General features: G+C 42.2%; 1 protein-coding gene across 3 annotated transcripts in view; it reads left to right on the top strand.

Moving 5' to 3' along the window:
* Positions 1-8,349: 8,349 nt before the first annotated feature.
* Positions 8,350-23,788, top strand: part of LOC134205631 (breast carcinoma-amplified sequence 3 homolog) — a 54,978-nt gene continuing 39,539 nt past the window's right edge. For 2 of the 3 annotated variants that reach the window (XM_062681050.1, XM_062681052.1), the window contains exon 1: positions 8,350-9,491. The gene's annotated coding sequence lies outside the window, so the exon portion shown is untranslated. The remainder of the gene's footprint in view (positions 9,492-23,788) is intronic. The other variant, XM_062681048.1, reaches the window with a different exon arrangement.

Consider the following 23,788-nt stretch of genomic DNA (forward strand, 5'->3'; position numbering starts at 1 on the left):
CAGTCCCATTGCTTGTGCCCCGGTTCCAGGCATTTGAAGCAAATTCCGGGTTGCTCGTATATGCCCACAGGGCATACCGACCATCCCACCTTGACGCTCCCTAACTTAACTACCTTGGAGGTGTCCGCTGCAGATAGCCGAACCAATGCTACCTGCGTCCCTGCCGGACCTTTCCGTAGCCGAACGGCTGCGGTGGGCGTCTCCACTTCACACTGTCGACGCAGTTCCGTGACGAGCTCTTCAACTTCGGTGATCTCGTCCAGGTCTTTAACCCTTAGATTCACCTCCGTCGTGAGTGCCCTCACCTTGACCGTCTCGCCTAGGACTTCCTCCGCCAAGTTATTGTAGGCGGCGCCCTTTCGCGAGACGCCCCGCTTCAGCTCGAGGATCATCTCGCCCATCCGGGTACGTTTTATTCGACGTACGTCGGCGCCGAGTTCATCGAGCTTGACGTCACTCGTCATCGCCTTCAAGACGTCCGAGTACTTAGCCTCGTCCGTCTTGATGTCTAGGGCATCGCCCCTGGAGCGATTGGCGGCTACCCTAGACTTCTTGCTACCCTCATTCGCCTGGGCCTTCTTTTCGGCCCTTGAAGTCTTCGGTTTCCTCTTGTTCTTGACCAGGGTCCAGGAGGCGTCATCCCCATCTATTTCCCTGGTCTGGGGCGGCTGAGAGTTCTCAGCCTGCCGTAACCCCTTACCACCGTCTTTCCTGGGTGGACGGACAATTCCAGGTCCTTCCTCCCCCGGTTTTGGAAGTACCTGGCCGAGGTTCAGCTTCCCAGCCCAACTACCCTTGTTCGGGGTAATCACCCTCCGCGTTTTGGAGCGGCCCCCATCCCCTGGAGACTGTCTCTCCCGACGTGCCCGCGAATACTTGAGTCTCAGTCTGGGTAGACTTTTGCACCACCGTCTTCGCTGGCACGCCCTCGGTCGATTCGACCTTGCCCGAGTCCGCGAATCCTTGGGCCTCAGTCTGGGTAGACCTCGACTCCACGGATTTCACGGGTTTACACTTGGCCGTCCCGACCGCCCTCTCCAGCTTGGCGTCCAACATTGACTTTCGAAGTTTCAGCAAGCTGAGGTCCTTACTGATATTATGCTTCGATGACGCAAAGTCGATGATGGCGTCCAGTTATTCCGTCGCCACCTCGAAGGCCGAAAGCCCATCGCGTTTGCGGTACATTGCCTCCACAAGCCAACCCAAGTAACAATTTCCATGCTTCTTGGATTTATCTAATTCTTATTGTGGACTTATGGCAGCAATCACCAAGCTGATTGCTCAGTTTTATTGGCGCTCTTATTGCTATCAATAAACCTCCCATAAATCTGCTGAAAAAAGCTTCAAACGTCAAATGCCTATTGACCATATGAACAGATCTATGGTAGTGATGAAGAGCGTAATAAATCCAATTTTCAACGCTCGAATAAAGCTACAATTTTTGGTCATAATGTGGTCAAATGAATTACCCCCATAAGAATGTTTGTATTGCGAAGAGTTTATGACGGTGTTTTATAAAAGCAAAATTTTTCTGATCAAATTCCATGATGGCCATATTGAAAACGGAAAAGCATTTCGCAGTCAGTGAAATATATCACTGAAATGCATGATTTAACGAAATTTTATCCGCTTGTCTTACTTTTTCCGATAAATAATTTTATAAATTAATAGTTTGGGCAAAAATACTAATCGATTTAGTGGACATCCTAGATGTTATGGCAATCAATATTTTCGATTTATTTCCCTGAACTACGTTATATGGCCGGCGCGTGGTGTTCAACCTTATTTTTTGCACCACATTTGACCATGAAATCGGAAGCGCACTTCTTTTCAATGGTACTGAATCGAAAAAACAACCTGAAATAAAATATTATTTTGTTGTCATCATCATAATTTTCATCAACAGTCCATTTTGTTGTTATTTTTCTGCAAAGATTTGTTTCTCTTTTTTTAAAGCAACATTTTGACAGCTGCCGCAGCCAAATTCCCTTTTTTGCGGGTGGTTTAAAAAGGGTTTCTAAATGCTCTTATAATAGGTTTATAGTGGTTATCTGGAGAGGGCCACTTGGCAATATCTTACTCTTATAGTGGTCATCAGAAGGTTGCCGTGTATTACTCGGTTTTATTGTTAGATCTTATAAATTGATCTTGAAAACCATTCTTAGAGCGGAATAAAACTTAAAATGTTACTTGGGAAGGGCCGTCCATAACCTCTACCGGCGTAGCCTGGGAGATGGTTAAGTGACCCACGCTGGCGCTGCGCACTGAGCTGTCGACTATTGCCTCTGGCCTCCTAGGCGGAGACCTGAACAACCCACCTCTTGCGAAGGGGTTGTCGCCTACACTACTACCACTAGTTGAAGAATTGCCTTGGTTTTCCATTTTGATCCCACGAGTTGCTCGGGAAAAAGGTCCACCACGCCAGAGCCCAGCATGACGCGGTAAGGAAAAATTACTGTGGAGGGTGCCCAGGTACCCCACAGGCTCCGTTAAAGGCCTAGCTTATTATTTCACCCCCCTGGCCATGCATCCCCTCGGCACGGGTCGCTCGACGCCTTGGGATTAGGGGTTAGGAACGATGGTCCCGGTCTAACTCGCAGTGGCCATGGAGAGGGGTCGTCAAGCCCTTGAACAAAGTCCCTGCTGCCCCCAATGTCTGTTTGTGTGTATGTATGTATGTATATGTGTATGTGTGTATGTGTACAAAATTTTGTAGACACACCTTTTGGACCTTAGCATTGGTCGAATTACTCGCAACAAGTTCTATTCGACGGGGAATCCTGTTCCATTATTTGCTATTGGAAATTGGCCAGATCGGACTATGGGATCAGAAGCTATGGCCAAAATACTATTTTCTATGCGCAAAACACGCTAAAAAGAGTCACTCATATTTTTTTTGCACGAGAAAGGCACCAATCAGATTAATCAGGGTTTTACCTAGGCGTTCGCTAACTGGACCAAAGCCCAGTTAAAAAGCAGTTATCCGTCAAAAAAACAACAACAAAGACTCGACGAGGGGTTTCGGAATGGTATATTCTTTAAGCTTCATGTAAAACACGATCACAACAATGCATCGCGAGTTCCCTCGTCAGCACAGTTAAAAAGCGGCGTTCGTTAACTGGGCTGGTGTTTTAGCCCAGTTAGCGAACGGTTGCTGTATGGGTTAAACAATAAAAACCCTGATTAATCCACCTAGCGGTGATGGTGCCTTTCTCGTGCATTATAAAAATAGTATTTTGGCCATTACTTTTGAGCCCATAGTCCGATCTGACCAATTTTCAATAGGAAACAATGGTAGAGTATCCTGCGTCGAATGCAATTTGTTGCGAGTAAATCGGTTAAGGATAAGTACCTGAAAAATGAGTGACATTTTTTTACTCATTTTTTCTATAAAAAAGTGGAATTTTGGCCATAACTTCCGATCCCATAGTCCGATCTGACCAATTTTCAATAGAAAACAATGGTAGAGTATCCTGCGTCGAGTGCAACATGTTGCAAGTAAATCGGTTAAGGATAAATGCCTGAAAATGAGTGACATTTTTTTACTCATTTTTTTAATAAAAAAAGTGGTATTTTGGCCATAACTTCCGAGCCCATAGTCCGATCTGACCAATTTTCAATAGGAAACAATGGTAGAGTATCCTGCGTCGAATGCAACTTGTTGCGAGTAAATCGGTTAAGGATAAGTACCTGAAAAATGGATGACATTTTTTTTTGGGTGGGGTGCGCACAGACACACACACATACACACACACACACACATACACACAGACATCACCTCAATTCGTCGAGCTGAGTCGATTGGTATATAACACTATGGGTCTCCGGGCCTTCTATAAAAAGTTTGTTTTTGAAGCGATCATATAGCCTTTACCGTATACTTAGTATACGAGAAAGGCAAAAAGTTATAGCAATTTCAATTTGGGATCAATTTGACCCCAGAGCACAGATTTGTTTTTTGTAAGGGCGTAGAACCACTGCATTCAGAAGTTCAGAACTGCGAATAGAAAGTTCCTTGAAAAATTGTTCGGAAAGGCCATCAGAGTAATTTCTTATTCGTCCCAATGAGGGATGTAATGCCAATGAAGAAGAAGAGAAGAGGTAGTTGCTCTGAAAAGTAATCAACGCTCACGCACGCAACGACCTGCTAATAATGTGATCAATTTAAAAAAAAATATATCTAGGAAAAATTCTCACCAGACGTCTCGTGACTTCCTCTTAACTTTGCATACCTGGTTGGCAAAAGCGTCGAGACACCTATGTCGGTCTTGAGCGATGTTCCTCCAGTTTCCCAGTATCAAATGTAGTCGTGCACACGTATACGTGGGGCCTTAAGCCCCAAACGCAATATAACGGAACGGCGACGGAAACGGCAAATTTGACAGAAAATATATGGGCTAACTGTCAAATTTTCCGTTTCCGTCGTCGTTCCGTTGTATTGCGTTTGGGCATTCAGGGTCCCCACCGGTACGTGTGCAGCCAGCGTGTTCGTGGCCTTCCACTAAGTCGCCGGCCTCTATCTGGTTCTCTGTTGAATATTGTTTTCGCTATTCTTTCTTCCGAAATTCGCACTAAGTGGCCAGTCCACTGAAGTCTGCCGTATTTTATACGATTCACAATATTTTCTTCTTTGTATACTTGATAATTCATGCGTCTGCGCCACACACCATTTTCTAGTTTACCTCCGAGTATTGTACGCAGCACTTTTCGCTCGACAACCCCGAAAACTCTCCGGTCCGCCTTTTTTAACGTCCATGCTTCATGTCCATAAAGGGCCACTACTGGTAGTATCAGAGTTTTGTATAGAGCAAATTTCGTTTCCGTCTGCATGTCGCGGGACCTAAGCTGGTTACGTAATCTGTAAAAGGCCCTAGGTCTTCTTTTATCCTGCCACCATGTACTTTGCCTTGGTAGAGTTAATGGTTAAGCCTATCCTCGTCGTCTCTCTCTTCAGTGGGACAAAAGCCTCCACTACTGCTCTGCAATCGATTCCAATGAGGTCGATGTCGTCCGCAAAACCCAGGAACATATGCGACGTGTGGTGATAGTGCCGTTATTCTGCACGCCAGATCTCCTAATAGCGCCCTCGAGTCTAAGGTCATGAATGTGGTTGACACTTCATCTGCAATCCGAACACTTGATTTCGAGCCATCCAGCGTTGCACGTATCAGTCTAATCAGTTCCTCCGGAAAACCATGTTCGGACATTATCTGCCACAACTCATTTCTATTCGCTGAATCGTACGCTGCTTTGAAATCAACGAACCGATGATGAGTCTGCAAGTTGTACTCCCGAAATTTTTCAAGGATCATCCGCAGGCTAAACATCTGAATCGTCTTTGATCGTCCCTCACGAAAACCTGCCTGGTATTCGCCGACGAAAGACTCCTCAAGCGGTCTCAGTCTGTTAAACAGGATACGCGACAGGATTTTGAACGCCGAGTTCAGAAGGATAATGTGTTCTGGATAATGTGGTGGATTTATTGATGCAGCTGCTCACTTCCGTGTTTGAGAAGCTCGACCGGGATCTCGTCCCAGCAGCTTTACTGTGTTTCAGCTCGTTTAGATCCTTCTTTACCTCGTCCAGCGTTGGTGGCTCCACAGTTTGACCGTCTCCGACTATGTCCATCCTGCTCCTTAATACACCTTTATTTTCACCGTTCAACAAATCTTCGAAGTGCTCCTTCCACCTGGCTTCCACCATAGTCTTGCCTGTCAGCAAATTCCGCTCGGTCATTGCTCATGGCGGGCACCGGCACAGTCTTATGCCGCGCGCCATTGACAGTTGCGTTGACCTCTGGGCCACCGTATTTCCTGGATTGCTGCCACACTCACGTCGACCTTCAAAGTCCTCACATTCCAAGATCCGACTTTCCAATCGTTGTCCTTTATTCGTTGCCGGGTATGTTGCCGTTGAATCAATCCGTTTGCTCTACTTTTGCCTTTCTTGGTAACTGTAGAATCTTTGGTAGGCTATCTTACCAGGGTTGCGCTACCTACATCGGGGCATGCTTTCTCGATGCTGACACGATGCAGCATGATGTGCACAGTTTTGCTTAAATCTCTCGCTGGCACTCGGAAGATGATCAACCGCCCCTAACATGGAGAACAAACGCAGTTGTGAGCCGCTTCTAACATGGAGAACAGACTCCCCTTCTTCCTTCCCTGTCAGCATACGACCACCGGGGGCTGGTTACCCGATCTTCCCTAAGGTTGCTCGTACCCCGGCCAGCGTCATGAGGAAGTAGGGATAGGAGTTGCTGGGTAAGAGGCTGAGGACCGCGAAATGGGGTCTATTTTATTCCTCCAGGTACGCGAAGTAAATGGTACGCTTTACCCAGCATTTGCCGTGCCTCTTTTTTGCACACAAGTTTGAAAAAAAATCCGTGGGTAAAATCGAGGAGAATCTAAAAAAAGAAAAATGCAGATTTATTGAATTATATGTAAAAGTTCCAATAGTCGTGGGTGTTCCTATAGTTGCGGTAGTACGGTTTGCAGGGAATTAACAAATAAAACGCAGTCCACATAACTGGATCTTTATACAATTATGGCACGTTTTGAATAAAATTGAAATAATGTGCTTTCGGATGCACTCTCAAGGTAAAGGAAATGAAATATAGCTTAGAAGTAATTGAAAAATTAGTGTTGGATCGTGCTTAGTTCCTCCACTGTTGGGTCTTTTACCCTATGCACATAATTTGAGAACAGCATGAGCATGAGAACAAATGTCAAACCCAATCAATTTACGGTAATTTATAAGATTATGCTGGCTACCAGGTGAAAGAACCCCTACGAGGATTCGTTGAATGGTGAAAACGATGATATATTTAGAAGCAGAATGGACATAGTCGACGACGGTCAAACTGTGGAACCACCAGCGTTGGATGAGGTTAAGAAGGCTTTAAATGAACTGAAAACGGTTAGGCTTCTAGGAAGGACGAGATCCCGGTGGAGCTTCTCAAACTTGAAAGTAATTACTTGTATCAATCGGTCAATCAGAAAATATGGAAGGATGAAAAACTTTCTACCGGCTGATTGGATGGTCTCATATGCCCGATCTGTGTCAAGTCCGGTGAATTACCCTTCTGAACTCGGCGTACAAAATTTCGATGTCGCATATAGACTAAGACCGCTTGAGGAGTCCTTCGTCGGTGAATACCAGGCAGGTTTTTTGTGAGGTTCGATTAATGACGGATCAGAGTCTTAGTCTGCTGATGATCCTTAATAAATTCCGAGAGTAATTTGCAGACTCACCATCTTTTCATTCATTTCAAAGCAGTGTACGATTCAGTAAAAAGAAGTGAGCTGTGGCAGCTAGTGTCGGAACATGGGTTTCCAGGTGATACGTGTAACGCTTGTCGGCTCGACATCAAGTATTCGGATTGCAGACAAAGTTTAAACCGAAGTTTGTGACCTAAAATAAATTCAAGCAGGGTGTTGCGATTTTGAATTTACTGTATCCCGAAGTTGAGTCAAAAACAAAGAGAAGGTCAATAATAAAGAACATCCAACATCCAACATATCCAATAAATGCGTAGAAAACTACTTTTCATTACGTCTTGTTTATAATGCACTCTTGAATTTGTTTATTATAATAGTATCGAGTAGAATGTTTACTCTCGTCAGCATGTCGTCTCTCAGAGATTTTTCTCTCAATACAGAGAATTAAACACGCGAACAAATACGCATTCAAAATCGTTTGTTCTTCAAATGGTAAATCGAGACGAAAGAGACATTAAACGCAATCCAACAGCCAATCAAAAACGATATATTTGATTTCCGAATAGAAAAATATTTCAAAGTGTATAATACTATGTAAAAGCTATCGCCAAGTAATAATTTAAAAAAATAACAATTAGGTTATAGTGTAAGAAATTTTTGCCTTTCTCGTATACTATTTTAACATAATTTTGAACAAATCGATTGAAGGGTGAGTTTTTCTAAGACAACAAAGGAATGGTGCTTTGTGTAAGGTGTCACTGAAACTGCAGCCTTGAAGGAATAACATAGAATAAAATACAATTAGAATTATAACGTCAGTCAGAAGTGGTATTCCTCAATTTTAATAAGTGATGTAAAAATACAAGGCTGAACAATCTGATAAAGAGTCAGAGAAAATGGAATGGCAGTAACAGTCCAGTAACTTATAATTGCCATTTTATATGTGAGAGCTTGACTTGTTATTGCAATTACGCTACGCAGTTGTAAATTCAAAACATCAACAAAATATTAGTAGAGAGTGTGAGTGGAATCAGGTAAGATAGAGAACGTAAACATAAGACAAACGCAGTGCTGGCTCTCTTTCTGTTTTCATTCAACTTCAGTAAACAAAAACGTTGGTTGGGTCCAAATCAAAATAGGAATATTGATTGGCATTTGCTATTAATCAGATTTGTGATGGTAGTTGGCAGTTGGAAGGATATTGAAGCAGGACACGATTGGTCTTAATTTTACTAAAAAAAACATTTAAATATTCGACAAGTAGAAACCAATCCTTAGCTGCAAATTAAATTTGTTTTATAACATGATACAGATCTTAATTACAACCATTACTGAGCACTTTTTGTGCTTTATGAAAATCGGAGCTTTAGCATTCCGTTGCGTAGATTGTCATTCAAGTGTTTACTGGTCAAAATAGTTTGGTTGTGTGCGTGTGTGGAGAGCGAGATAAAGCACCGAATGAGTTTGTTGTGGGAGGATCATTACGGAATCGATTAGAGAACAGAGACGCAGCTTGTGAGTGAATGATTCCATTCGTAAACACAAAACTGAACTGAAATGAGAGAATGAGTCGATATTTATATGTATTTGCGTCGGTGCTGAGCAAGGAAGAGAATTGTTACATATAATCAACATTCAAAAGTCGAAAGAAATTAAGCAAAGAGCAAGTGACTGTAGTCAGAAGACTGTTAGAGGCTTTTGTCCCGCGGAGCAGCAAAGGAGTTTTCTTTCATAGCTCTTGATTTTAGTGTCCAGCCAGATTTCCAATAGGAGAAGAAAAATAAGTTCTAAGATTGCAGTCGTGAAGGCACTTCCGTGGGCGTCTTGAGGTAGGATAAGGCATCCATCCGGGAAGTCGTCAGATGCAACGCACAAAGCACGCAGGAAGTCGAGGTTTTGCAAGGATTCGTGTGAATGGTCTGGGATTTGAGGCGTATCGATAAACCAAGGGAGGTGCCCTTGACAGAAAGAAAAGTGGATTAGCGGAGAAAATCAGAGCGCCATTGTTGTATTCTTGGCTTTTTCGAAAATCTGTGCTTGTCGAAAGTTCTATCAGTGGCGAAAAGTGCCTGAAAAGTGTTTTGAACGCCATAAGCTGCGAACGTTTAAAGGCCAGCACCATCAGGAGTGATCGACTTTTTATCCAAGGAAAAAAATCAGCTCATACAAAAACGATGACGCAGTTTTTGTTTTGATCAATTTCATATTTTTTCGCAACCTTCTTCTTAAGAACAACAGAGAAAAAATATGAATATTGGGTTCGCAGTTACAGTGAGTATCAATTTTGTCAAATTTTCTTTCCTATTTTTAGCATTATTACGATACATCAACGCAAATTGAGAATTTGCACAAAAATGGCCTCTCGCACTAAAGAGGGCCAATGGAAAACCCACATCAATAAAAGCAAGATAGCGATTTTAATATTTTTATTCATTTAATGGAAGAATTCTGCTCCTTAAGAGGAGACAAACTTGTCTCGAGCTAGAAATCAAGGATGGCCTGGAGGAAAAAACTGCCCAAATTTTGCAGGGACTATGCTACATATCGTCTCTTTGTCCTTCAGCACAGTCTGTTTTTTAAGTAGTTTTTCTGCTTGTCAGCCATGGTACGAACACCACGGAACAGGAAACATGTGTTTGTGGAAGAGGAACCATCACAATAAGCGATCGCACTATCACCACGAACTGTGCAAGAGTACAAGCTCGGTGCAAATCTGTGTTTCATGAACATACTGGTTGATATAGATTGTAAGCAAAACATTGACTAAACTGTTGTTTGCTGCCTGCCTCACATCCGTTGCTCTCACCCACTTCGTGTTGCTCCACACCTTTGCACCGCACTGGTGTCGTCTTGGCTGGGGCACGTGCCTTGTATGGAAGAATAGACTACATACTACCGATTCCACCAGTATGACATGATAGACGAAACTACAGAAACATGGTAATAGTATGACGAAAATGGAATTCTCCATTCATATTGTTGGAGAAAAAATATATTTTCAGGTTTTTTTCATTATGTTACGTATTTTAGCGTGTTCTACACCTTCATATTTTGAAAAATTCCAAACTAAAGTCTTATGGATATCAGAAAAGTTTGTTGAAAAGTTACAACTTGATTGTTTTGCATAACGAGCCAAACGATTTGATGTAGAGTATCTGGAAATCAATTTTGGTACATCAATAAATAACGTATCAAGAGAAATACCTCGAATTGAGAATGTGATATAATAACCCTTTTAAACTACGGTCACTTGATATGAAACAGCAGTATGTAATAAAAAGATGAGTGTAATTGAATATCGAGTTACTGTATATCAAGAGATATAGATCGTAGTCTGGAAGAGGTCCCAACGGCTATAGGAGCACACTAAAGCTCGTGGGTTCGAGTCCCACCGAAAAATAGTGGTTGCTTTCAATCATTATTCGAATTAAAGCTTCCACATCAAATTAAAACGAATTCTATCGATGGTTTGCTGCGACTTTGGTTTCAATCATGCTATTTATGATTTAGTTGGGTACCTGTTAGTAGGGCTACAACCAAAAGAGGTTATAAACTCACTAGTGCTCATAAATATCTTATTTTAATCTTCAGTAGTTTATAACCTCTTTTGGCTGAAGCCCTTCCAACGGGTATCCAACAAAATCTAAGATAGCTCAACGTGTCAAATGGACTATACAGCTTAACTTTTACTTATCTTGTACTCGTTAGGCTGTATAGTCCATTTTGACTCGTTGGGCTATCGTTTACTCAGAACTCAAACTTAACTGTAATGAGTAAAGATATGCGAGCTCTAGCTCTATTTCCAACTGAACATGACGTCACGACTGTAATCAAATTATTAGGTGTGTGATTTCATATTCGCCTGGTAGAAGCTTTAAAACGCACCCAACCCATCTATGGATGCCACTATCTATAGGGCAGCCTAAATAAATTGCCTTCTCACTGAGGGGTTACTGGACAAGTGAGGTTTCGACAAACACACGTCACGATACACATTTCCTTATGGTATGTGTGGCTTCTGTATAGCTTTATTTCCATTCGCTATAACTGCTGTATCAGTAGAAGGAAAATCAGCTGAAACATCTGTAGGTCTGTTTGTATGTTTGCACTCGATGGCCTGGGCTGGATAGCTGAAGCGCAAAACAAAGAAACGTAAACAAGACAAGACGCACGATGATCACGCTTAGTGTGTCGGGGGCTCAACCCAGAGCTCTCTTGAGCAATATCGGCTGCAACGCACAATGAATAAGACGATGTTATTGAATTAGTGTCTCATAAGAAGGTCATCGCTATGAATGACGTTTGACAGGTAGTACTGATTTTGTAGTAGAAACAAGTTTTCGATTCACAAAGCTTTTTTTCAGGCCAGACATCTTCTTCTTCTTCTTGACATTACATCCCCCCCCCCACCACCACCATCATGGGAGCATTGCCGCTCCGCAGCTTGGAGTTCATTCAGCACTTCCACAGTAATTAACAGCGAGGTTTCTAAGCAAATTTACCATGTTTGCATACTTTTTTTTCATTCAATGATACTTTTATGCCCAGAGAAGTCGAGAAAGTTCCCATCCCGAAAATTTCCTAACAAGAACGGGAAACGAATCCAGTCACCTTCAGCATAGTCTTACTTTGTAGGCGCGCATATTATCGCATGGCTAAGGAAGGCCCCATATATGCTGATTGCTTTTCTAATATGGACTAGCTGCTGAGCATTTCGTAGCTTTCAACATATTCAAAACAAATCAAAGGATTTAAGAATTTAGAATCAAAACTGAATTTGAAATTCAGTTGCCTCTCAGGCAATCATATTGAAACTCATGGACGAAAAAAGTGAAAAAAAACAGCAATAAGTAATGTCTGGGACATAGCCGCAAGTAGACGTACGACTTTCATTTGATTATAGGTGTTATGTGTAATGAAAACGACAGCTTCCATGTTAGGGTAAATGATTTTTCTTGTGCAGGTATGGTCACCATCTCAATGATCGGTATGATCGAATCTACATTCGTTTTAATGCATTCATTTGCTTTACTGACATCAGATTAGCATAGCATTAGTGATTGTACCAATCGTGGGTGGATATACAATGCTTGTCATCAGATAAAACCATTTGGTTAATGACTTATGAGAGAAGTCAGTTTTTTTTCTTTTTTTGGAAAAAAAAAGGATAACTTTGATACACTACACATATTTAAGCAGATCCTATCGATGACTGATATCGTTATTAGCTGGTGATGGAACAACTTCTCACAAAGGCAGTTGTTGTATAATTGGTAATACGCATGTTTACTTAATGGAATAGTGTGGGTTCAAGTCCCACCGGCAGTCGAATCTTTTTTCGCAATAACTAGTAAAAACACCTTAAATGGCAAACTTTACCTTGTGTATCCAAATTAGACATTTTTTGCAAAAAAAAAATTGTTTCGTGATCTTGTCGGTATCAGATCGATATCAATAGAAACAGCCTAGAAGTCGGAAATTATTGGCATGTATTACTCATTAGGTGACCAATATTTAAGAAAAAAAAGTTTTAAATTTTGTCTGGTGCATGAAGACATACCCAAATAACAATTCTAAGACCACTCGAATTTATTCATAATTTATTATGGGCTTAATAGTAGTTTGTGCAACAAGTTGCAAAAAGATGATTTTTTCAGCACGAGTTGTACGTTTATCCAACGAGGCTTGCCGAGTTGAATAAATACTACAAGTGCTGCAAAAATCGAGTTTTGCAACGAGTTGCACACTCTATTTTTTGCAATGATGAAAAATGGACTTTATTATGATAAATCTGTACCAAAACTATACATTCTAATTAATTCCACATGATCATTCTTGCCAATGAATTATGTTGCGGCAGAGAACAATCAGATTCCATGTTGCCGTGCCACATTGCATAGTTTGATAAACCGTGAAGCTATAGATGTACTTGCCTTTGGAAATTTTTGATGTCATGTTCATCAAACTATTTCATTTATTACGCGACGCAGAGTATAAGCTATTTGAACTTAAAATGTAGTCATGAAACTACTATTCTGATGTTGGTTTATCATTATTATATTTATATTATATTTATTCAGACTAAGGCCGAAGTGGCCTGTGCGGTATATAAGAGTCTTCTCCATTCGGCTCGGTCCATGGCTACACGTCGCCAACCACGCAGTCTACGGAGGGTCCGCAAGTCATCTTCCACCTGATCGATCCACCTTGCCCGCTGCGCACCTCGCCTTCTTGTGCCCGTCGGATCGTTGTCGAGAACCATTTTCACCGGGTTACTGTCCGACATTCTGGCTACGTGCCCGGCCCATCGCAGTCGTCCGATTTTCGCGGTGTGAACGATGGATGGTTCTCCCAACAGCTGATGCAATTCGTGGTTCATTCGCCTCCTCCACATACCGTCCGCCATCTGCACCCCACCATAGATGGTACGCAGCACTTTCCTTTCGAAAACTCCAAGTGCGCGTTGGTCCTCCACGAGCATCGTCCAGGTCTCGTGTCCGTAGAGGACTACCGGTCTAATTAGCGTTTTGTAGATTGTCAGTTTGGTACGGCGGCGAACTCTATTCGATCGGAGCGTCTTGCGGAGTCCAAAGTACGTACGATTTCCAGCCACTATGCGTCTCCGAATTTCTCTGCTGGTGTCATTTTCGGCAGTCACCAGTGAGCCCAAGTACACAAATTCTTCTACCACCTCGATTTCGTCACCACCGATGCAAACTCGCGGTGGGTGGCTCACATTGTCTTCTCTTGAACCTCTTCCTATCATGTACTTCGTCTTCGACGTGTTGATGACTAGTCCGATCCGCTTAGCTCCCTCTTCAGTCTGATGTAGGCTTCCTCCATCTTCTCAAAGTTACGTGCCATAATATCTATGTCGTCGGCGAAACCAAATAGCTGGACGGACTTATTGAAAATTGTACCACTCGTGTTAATCCCTGCTCTTCGTATTACACCTTCCAAAGCGATGTTGAATAGCAAACACGAAAGACCATCACCTTGCCGTAACCCTCTGCGGGTTTCGAAGGGACTCGAGCATGCCCCTGAAACTCGAACTACGCACATCACCCGATCCACCGTCGTTTTGATCAACCGTGTCAGTTTATCCGGAAAACCGTGTTCGTGCATTAGCTGCCATAGCTGGTCCCGATCGATTGTATCATATGCGGCTTTGAAGTCGATGAATAGATGATGTGTGGGCACGTTGTATTCGCGGCATTTCTGCAGTACTTGGCGAATGGCAAACACCTGGTCCGTGGTGGAGCGTTCGCCCATAAAACCCGCCTGGTACTGCCCCACGAACTCCCTTGCAGTTGGTGCTAGTCGACGGCATAAAATTTGGGAGAGTACCTTGTAGGCGGCGTTCAGCAATGTGATTGCGCGGTAGTTGCTACAATCCAGCTTATCGCCCTTTTGTAGATGGGACACACGACACCTTCCATCCACTCCTGCGGCAAAACTTCCTCCTCCCAAATCTTGGTAATGACCCAGTGCATCGCTCTAGCCAGTGCCTCACCACCGTGTTTAAATAGCTCTCCTGGTAGTTGGTCAACCCCAGGGGCTTTGTTGTTCTTATGCCGGCCAATCTCCTCCTGGATTTCCTGGAGATCCGGAGCCGGTAGAATTATGTCCTGCGCGCGTTCTCCCAGGTCCATCACCATACCGCCATCTTCGTCTGCCACATCGCCATTCAGGTGTTCTTCGTAGTGCTGCCGCCACCTTTGGATCACCTCACGCTCGTTCGTAAGAAGGTTCCCGTTTATGTCCTTACACATATCGGGCTGTGGCACGTGGCCCTTACGTGAACGGTTTAACTTCTCATAGAACTTTCGTGTGTTATTAGCGCGGTACAGTTGCTCCGTTTCTTCACGGTCTCGATCTTCCTGCTGGCGCTTTTTCCTCCGGAAAATCGAGTTTTGTCTGTTCCGCGCCTGTTTATATCGTGCCTCGTTCGCCCTCGTGCGGTGTTGCAGCAATCTCGCCCATGCTGCATTCTTCTCTTCCACTAACTGCTCACATTCGCCGTCATACCAGTCGTTTCTCTGATCCGGGGGCACCGTGCCAAGTGCAGCGGTTGCGGTGCTACCAATGGCGGATCGAATATCTCTCCAGCCATCTTCAAGAGATGCTGCGCCTAGCTGCTCTTCCGTTGGAAGTGCCATTTCCAGCTGCTGCGCGTATTCTTGGGCTAGTCTACCGTCTTGTAGCCGCCCAATGTTAAGCCGCGGCGTCCGACTTCGACGCGTGTTGTACACCGTCGAGAGTTTTGAGCGCAGGCATACTGCAACGAGGGCGTTTATCATTATAGCACCCAAATGAGAGTTATAATGAATATTATGCAACCCATTTGAGTTGCATAATGTTCATTAAAGCACCCATTTCGTTGGTATGGAAAAGTAGGCCGTTTTATGACTCAAAGACGAACTGTAAACCAGATATTATGATCAGGAATTGCAAAAAAGTATTTCTATACGCTAATTTGTTTTAAAAATGTTGTCAATAAGAATATCATGTTTCGAAATTTTACAGTCTTGAAACAGTTTTCAAAGCTCCTACGCCTTGGCAGTAAATTTTATTAGTACTAATGCTCTTTTACTCATCTCAAAATGTTCTCATGGATATCTTGAGAGTACAATACAAACAAAAAGACGTAACACTGATGAAATTCCCATCGCCCATGCTCTGAGCAAAAGATATTTTAGTTACAAGATAAACATTGTCGCTGTCGTCGCTGTCCGGAACATCTTTTGCTGGTGAGGATAGAGGATCTAAATGTCAATGAAGGAAAAATACATACGATTTGACAGTTAGGTACCACACACGTTTCTGACAGCAGAACAAAGGGAACCGAAGCGACAATCTTTATCTAATAACTATAATATCTTTTCTCTGAGCGGTTGTCTTAAATTCAGGGATTGAACTTATCATTTCACTATCATTTAGTATTCAGCCAATAACTCATTCCAGAGGCGGAATTCCGCAAAGTGTTGTATGGCGGACTTCTAGCGCTGATTCCCCTCTACAACTTTGTCTAAGGGTACATTGCTCTATGTCTAATATACACCGCGGGAAACGCTAGTATCATTTTATATACTAAATGATAATAGCACTTATTATCATTTAGTATATTGAGTATTCCTAGTGTTTCACGCTGTTAATATTAGACATAGAGCAATGTACCCTTAGACAAATTTGTAGAGGGGAATCAGCGCTAGAAGTCCGCCATACAACATTTTTCGGAATTCCGCCTCTGGAATGAGTTATTGGCTGAATACTAAATGATAATGAAATGATGAGTTCAATCCCTGCTTAAATTATATTGCTTACCTTTTTCACACCTAGAGGCGCGCGTATCGTTTACCTTCAGATTTGAAATTTCACACTAGCGCCGTGTGTTGACATTGTTGTACTAAACAACATTTCTTATAAAGTAGCACCCATGATGTACTGGAATAAAGGCAATCATCATACCAATTCTGCCTAAAACTGAAAAGATATTTTAGTTACCAGATAAAGATTGTCGCTTCGGTTCCCTTTGTTCTGCTGTCCGAAACATGTGTGGTATCTAACTGTCAAATCGTATGTATTTTTCCTTCATTGACATTTAGATCCCCTATCATCGCCAGCAAAAGATGTTCCGGACAGCGACGACAGCGACAATGTTTATCTTGTGACTAAAATATCTTTTGTGAACTGTAATCTGGGTCTGAGTTAAATCAAACGTTCTTGAATTAAACCTAATCATATCTGATAAGAATCGAACTGATGACAACAAACTAGCCAAGTAGATCGTGCAATGAAAGTCAATACAAACATCACAATAATGATCCCAAACATTGTTACTTGCACAACAGTACAGTAATCTGCAGGACAGATTCTTCCGTCCTCATCCATTGGTGTTTGCTATTTGTTCTGCGCGAAACGGCTGTCAACATATTTACATACTTGCAAATGATCTTATTCAAGAGCTTCATAAGCGAAATCGGATTAATGGGGGATTTACCGAAAGTTGATCAAGATGTTGAATTTTTTTTAGATTTATATTTGGTTTTAACAATCAGTGTATCTACTCTACTTCGAATGAGTCATAAATCAAAATGTGTTATACATGTACTTCAAGTTATTGTTAAGCGGTTGGAATCTTCTTCTTCTTCATTGGCATTACATCCCCCACTGGGATGTACATTTCCGTTAGAATCAACGGGTGTCATATGCACTTTACGAAGAGTCCAATAATGTATACTCTTCTGTATATGTTCTTGCGTTCAACAGGCGCTTAGGACAATTCAAGACAAAATTTTCAAAACGATCTATCTGCTTTTGTAAACAAAGATTCAAACGACGATTTGACGAATCTGATAGCTCTCCCACGCAAACCAACACCATCAACAGGTAGCGGAATCCTTCATCTACCTATTGATGGTGTTAGTTTGCGTGCGAGAGCTATCAGATTCGTCAAATCGACGTTTGAATCTTTTTTTACAAAAGCAGATAAGTCGTTTTGAAAATTTTGTCTTGAATGAATTATTGGCAGTGGCTGATTTTCTATTCGCCGCGGTCACATCCAGGCGCTATAGTATATGCGCAAAACAGCCAGCAAGAGTTAACCGCCAGAAATTTGTATGGCGAAAGTCATCTAACGCGGGTTTTCTCAAAACAAGAAACTTTTTATGAAAAACTATTTGGTACCGATTATGCAGGAAGGTGTCCGCTACCATGCCTACCAAATATTTTTTTGATGAAAGTGCTTATTTTTGAGAAATCGAGCCTTAGATGCCTTTCGCCATACTGATTTCAGAAAGTTAACTCCTAGTGTGCCGCTGTAAGCACGCTCAAAGCAGGCGATTCATTTAGATTATTTTGAAGGTAATTATAAATCATTTGGTCATCTGAACCTGGTATGTTGCTTATCCTTAATTAATTTGCTCGCAACTATGTGTCGCAACATTAGACGCAGAGTCCTGTCCCATTGTCTCCTATTGAAAATTGGCTAGATCGGACTATGGGGTCAGAAGATATGGCCAAAATACATTTTTTTATACCAAAAAGGGACGCGTAAAAATTTCTAACTCATTTTTTTGGGCATTTATTCTTATCCGATTTGCTCATAACAGATTGTATTCGATGCGAAGTCCTTTCCCATTGTTTCCTATTGAAAAATGGCTATATCGGACTATGGGCTCAAAAGTTATGGCCAAAATACTATTTTTATAACACACGAGAAAGGCTCCATCACCGCTAGGTGGATTAATCTGGGTTTTTTTGGAATAAAAAAAATGGTGCTCGATTCAATTCATGCAGCTTCCAGTATTGATGCACGCAATTTTTATCAAATAAGGGCTTATTTATTGCTGGAGCTGCGGATAGAGTCAAAACGAGTGCCAAAACATCTCCAAAGTGAGCTGTCAAAAAGTATCCATCGCATCGAGAGAGGTTTTGTGCATTTTGAGCGCAGCCGAGAGAGTACACGTATAAATCAACTCATACTAAATATAGCTCATTTTGAACAAATTTCCATTTTCTGGCGTCATTTTAAATATATCGACGGATTCGAAATAAGTGGAGGGTATGAATTAATTTAACATTCGACACGTTAATTTATGCGATGCAGTAAATTGACGAAAGCTTTGTAATTAATTTTATAAAGATGAACACAATGATAATTCAATGTGAGAAAATCGTAACGTGTACATTGAACACCGAGAGGAAACTAGCGAGTTTCAAGCAAAATATCTTGAAAATTGGATTCGATCGAGTTCGCAGCTCCCAGTTTTATAGTAGTTTTATAAAAACATATGAATATTAGTGCTTGGCACGATTTCCTTCTAAGTTCCAAAAACTTTGGAACTTGACGAGATTTGTCTATAAGATGAATTCTCCAAGATTTTTCACTAGTTTCACTGGCAATTCCTCCGGGGGTTCCTTAGAAAATTATCCCGGGAGTTTCTTCAGAAATTCTTCCGGAAGTTCCATTTAGAATTCCTCCGAGAGTTCCTTCGGGAATTCCACCCGCAATTCTTCTAGGAGTTCCTCCTGAAATTCCTCCGGGAGTTCTTACGGGAGCTCCTCCGGCAGTTCCTTCGGGAATTCCTCCGGGAGATCCACCAGCAGTTTCTACGAGAATTCCTCCGGGAGTTTCACTGGCAGTTCCTTCGGGTGTTCCTCTGAGGAGGAACTTCCAGAGTAATTTCTGGAGGAAGTCCCGGAGGAATTTCTGGAGGAATTCCCGTAGTAATTATAAGAGGAATTCTCGGAGGAACTGCCGGTGGAACTTCTGGAGTACTACAGGAAGAATTTCCGGAGGAAATCCTGGAGGAACTCTTGAAAGAACTTCTGGATGGACTCCAAAATGAATTGGAAGAATTCTTAAAAGGCCTCCCGGAGGAACTCCCAGAGAAATTCTCCGAGGAACTGCTGGAGGAATTTGTAGATAAATTGCTAAAGAAAGCCTAAATGAATTCTTGAAAGAAAGCCTGAATGGATTCTTTGAGAAATTTTTAGAGGAACATCCGGTGGAATATCAGTAGTTGAATGTCTAGAGGAACTTCCGAAATTCCATTTCCTGTGAACTCTTGGAAAACTCCTGGAGAAACTCCCACAAGCACTTTCGGAGGAACTCTCACAAGGAAGTCCTGAAATAATTATTGGAGAAGTTCCCAAAGGAATTTCCGGAGAAATATCCGATGAAATTCCCGGAAAAAAACCAGGAGGAATTAGTGCAGAAATTCCCAGATGAAATCCTGAAAGTATTCCCAGAAATTACCGGATGGATTCCTGGGGGTTTGTTCTTAAGAAATTCCTGAACTCTTGGAAGATATCCTAGAGGAACTCTCAAATTAATTTCCGAATGAAATGCAAAAATCCCGGGGAAATTCCTGAAGGAATTCCTGGAGAAGTAGCGGAAGGAATTCCCGGAAAAATACCTGTAAGAATTCCCGGACGGGAGAAATTTCTAGTGGAATTCTTGAAGGATATTCGGGCGATGCCTCCATCCCCCCTGCCCCCCTCTGGCTACGCCCTTGGTCACAGATTGCGTCTCCTGCTGACAAATCGGTGAATATTTTTGGCATGCCATTGAAGAGGAATACAACTAGAGCACTAGAGCAGCATGCTTACTATCAAGGACCGCACAGAAATTTCGAGCTGTTTAAGCGGGCCGCGAAGTACATGATAGGAAGAGGGTCAAGAGAAGACAATGTGAGCCACCCACCGCGAGTTTGCATCGGTGGTGACGAAATCGAGGTGGTAGAAGAATTTGTGTACTTGGGCTCACTGGTGACTGCCGAAAATGACAAAAGCAGAGAAATTCGGAGACGCATAGTGGCTGGAAATCGTACGTACTTTGGACTCCGCAAGACGCTCCGATCGAATAGAGTTCGCCGCCGTACCAAACTAACAATCTACAAAACGCTAATTAGACCGGTAGTCCTCTACGGACACGAGACCTGGACGATGCTCGTGGAGGACCAGGAAGTGGAGTTTTCGAAAGGAAAGTGCTGCGTACCATCTATGGTGGGGTGTAGATGGCGGACGGTACGTGGAGGAGGCGAATGAACCACAAATTGCATCAGCTGTTGGGAGAACCATCCATCGTTCACACCGTGATAATCGGACGACTGCGGTGGGCCGGGCACGTAGCCAGAATGTCGGACATAATACGGTGAAAATGGTTCTCGACAACGATGCGACGGGCACAAGAAGGCGAGGTGCCCAGCGGGCAAGGTGGATCGATCAGGTGGAAGATGACTTGCGGACCCTCCGTAGACTGCGTGGTTGGCGACGTGTAGCCATGGACCGAGCCGAACGGAGAAGACTCTTATATACCGCACAGGCCACTTCGGCCTTAGTCTGAATAAATAAATAAATAATGGAAAAATCCCATATGGGTCTCTGTGCAATTGCGATTGTTCTGGTCTACTACGAAATGCACGGTCATCATGCTCATGCTCATGCTCAATTCGTTTAAGATTCTGAAAATAATCCATTCGGCACACTGTACAGAATCCGTTTGGAATTCAAAAGAGTATCCGTTCGTGATTCTGAACAGGATTCCGATCGAGATTTGGAGCAGTATCCTAGCTTTCGGAATTCGTTTGAAATTTTGAATAGACTCTGATTAGGATTCTGTTTGAGATTTTGAACATAATCCGGTTGTGATTCTGAACAGAATCCGATCGAAGGTTCTGAATGGAAGTTGTTTCCGATTCTGAAAAGATTTTTGAACAGAATTTTTTGAGGAAGTGAAAATCCGGCAAAATTTCAGTTCAATTTCGCTAAAACTTAACCTATTTAAAAAAGCATTCTTATTACGGAGCAGTGTATGACATTATTTTTACCTGTAGCTCAACCTTTAGTTCCTTTAAATCTGCGATTAAATACAAATCATAACTCGGGGTGATAACATCGAAATATATCTGCTGTCGACCTATATAACACCTATATCATGAAGCATGATAAGATATGAATCATCATAATGATAAGAACTTGACAGTCTCCTGGGTACAACGAAATAATTGGAGTGATAAAAATCCTTTTCTGTCATATAAGGCTTATCAATGGGCCACTTGTAGTGGATTCTCAGAAATCCTTCCCGGGCCGCAGGCAAGGGCTGGAAAGGCCGCACATTGGGGATCACTGAACTAGAGCCTTAATTCCCTGAAAAAAACTAGGGGGTACCACTCAACAAAAAGATTGAGAATCGCTGTTCTAGATCGACGATCAGGGTCAATAGGATTCCACACAGATGATTCAAGCAAAAAACTAAGTATTTGGTTCAAGTTTGTACAATCCCATTTAATTCCACCACTTAATTTTACCTTGACAGATACGTATTTCGACCTCAACAGTAGTCTTCAGTGCCTCGTACTTGACTCGACTTGAAGAAAATGATCGCATTAAGTGGTGGAATTAAATGGGATTGTACAAACTCGTCTTACGACAAGTGAAGACATTGCACTAAAAAGCTCAAAATAATTTTCTTTACATCCTACCTGTTTATGCCTATTTGTACGATACATTATGTAAGCTATATTGTTTTGTCTCAATTTAATATTTTCAATATTTCTATTGTTAATTAAATTTTATTAGATTCTATTTAAAATGTGATTCTCGCGTCATAGATGTGATAATTTGAAACGTCGCATTACTATCTTGAAATGTCGGTTACCTCTAATGCCTCTAATCCATTGAAGAGGCCTCTTCCAAATCGAAAACAAACTAATAACCCAAGGCTATTTTTGGATAAGCGTTGAACAAATCGGTAGAAATCAAAGTTCACCACTACCTCAACAATCGGGTAAGGTATTGGTACTTACCTCTATCGAATCAACCAACAGTCATATGCAATGTTCCAATCGTGAACTAAGCACCTTGCTGCCCCCGAGTAGCGAAATTGCAATCCTTGTGAAATAGTGTGGCACGTCAGCGAACACCTACATACGGGCAGCGTTACTGCCCATCGCGACTTCCAAACCACCATTCGCCGCGGAGATGTATTCACTTGTATGCACAAAGTAACCGCACACAGATGCTTGGCCATCCAATTGAATGCACTCGCGGGACGAGTATGAGGGACATGCATCTACACAACAAGGCACACCATCGTTGAAGTGTTTACACTTGTGGTGCCTAGGCGTCTATTCCTACGACCTCACCTACGATAGCGTTGCCAGCTGTAGCAACGTGATGATCGAAATTGTGCAGCTATGAACTCATTGCATACTTCCGAAATGATTGGATCAATACGCAGTGAATAATATGTTCTTTGGGGGTCTAGGAAAAATGGTTGAATCAGAACAAACTTACTGAAAATGCGATTATTACAGATATTTCTATCTGAAGTCTTATTCGGAGAAGGGACAAGCTCCGATACGGTAGAGTTTTAGTTTGTGGTTTCAGGGAAATAATGTTTCATTCATTAGCCTTCGAGCCTTTAGCGGTTATCAAACCTCGGACGAACATATCTTCCGCCAACCCTGCTTCAGTTTAGCGGAACGCTTTTCCATCAGTCGCAGCAACCGATGACAATAATAATGTCTCAATAATGCAGACTGGAGTTAAATAGTTCGCCATGCGATTGTTTTTTTTTTCTGAAAAAAACCTGTGCTAGAATTTGTACAAAATCCTAAGCCCAATTTTCAGGAGCAGTAGCTTTTTCTATTTAATGGTAAAAAGCTGTGACCGTTTCACCACAACCTACCGTATACTATACTTCATAAGAAGGTGATGGAGCACTAAAAAATCAAGGTTACTTGTTCGTTAACAGCAGAACAGCTGTTTATTTTGTTAGATAGAGATATAGATTTATTCGCCTTCGTGTTTTTGTCGACCGAACGTTTGCATGATTGGCTGAAAGGAATATTGAGAGATTATTAACGTCCTAATACCTACATTACGTTATGGTCGCACATAATCAGCAAGAGAAGGTATATTGTATATAGCACATCGTATCGTAGCTGTGCTCTAGGAGCTACAATTTGCAAAACGATTCAAACGAGGCTACAAATAAGGCACATTTGCATATCAATTGTCTACTATTATGCAACACGTGTTTTGCACTTCAATGGTAGTAG

The sequence above is a fragment of the Armigeres subalbatus genome, chromosome 1 (genome assembly GCF_024139115.2).
Source record: "Armigeres subalbatus isolate Guangzhou_Male chromosome 1, GZ_Asu_2, whole genome shotgun sequence".
Lineage (NCBI taxonomy): Eukaryota > Metazoa > Arthropoda > Insecta > Diptera > Culicidae > Armigeres > Armigeres subalbatus.